Below are 1021 nucleotides of genomic sequence, written 5' to 3' on the forward strand. Positions count from 1 at the left end.
CACAAGGTCTAGGTCAGCTCACCACGTTAATGTGCTTATCGATGCCATCACAGGTGTCAGGCATTCCCACCACAGAAGCGGTATTGACTTCTCGTATTTAGTTGTGTGTCTGCGAATTGTGTTCTTTGTTTCTACTGACTTGCCTGACACCAAAATCAGAGTGAGCTATGTTTCCCCAGGCTGTGCAAGGATCCCTCTTCAGATGTGCATAATGGCCATAACACAGTCCTTTGGTGCTGAGGATGCTTTAGGTAATAGTCTACATACTCCTTAGAAGCTTAAAGAAAGGTCATCTTTACTTTCATGTAATTCAGTGTGAACACCATCTGGACTGGTCATTTGCCACAGATTAACTATCTTTTTGTTTTCCCTAGAACTTGCTCTGTTGACACTTGTGTTTGATAACATTCTTCAGACTGCAGAGAATGGCTGCCATGTGAGGATCTCCATGACCATGTCTGAAGTCAACACCAGCGCCAATAATCCACTGAGCCTTTCAACCTTACCCTGCCTGGGCTGGGTTACATTTACATCAGTTAGTTATTGCCCTCCTTACCCCCACAAACTTCCTACTTCAGATACTTTTGAAAGTTTCTATTATTGTTAATGCTTTCTCTAGGTTTCTCCTCTAAATCTTTTTCTCATATGTTTTATTATGGGGTTTGTTATTAAACATTCCAGAATCTTTTTGGAGTTGGTTGGTTTGTTTGGGGTTTTTTTTGTTTTGTTTGTTTGTTTGTTTGTGGGGGTTTTTTGGTTGTTGCTTTGGATTTTTTTTTTCCCTTGCTTGGAAATGACTGTCCATTTGAAAGCTTCATTTTTTAAAAATCACAGAATCACTAATGTTGGAAAAGACCTATAAGTTCATCTGGTCCAACCACCAACCCAACACTACCCTACCCACTAGACCATGTCCTCAAGTGTCATGTCTACACGTTCCTTGGACACCTCCAGGGATGGTGAGTCCAACACTTCCCCAGGCAGCCTGTTCCAGGGCCTGACCACTCTTTCAGTGAAGAAG

The sequence above is a fragment of the Eurypyga helias genome, unplaced genomic scaffold (assembly GCF_000690775.1).
Source record: "Eurypyga helias isolate BGI_N326 unplaced genomic scaffold, ASM69077v1 scaffold8556, whole genome shotgun sequence".
NCBI classification, from domain to species: Eukaryota; Metazoa; Chordata; class Aves; order Eurypygiformes; family Eurypygidae; genus Eurypyga; species Eurypyga helias.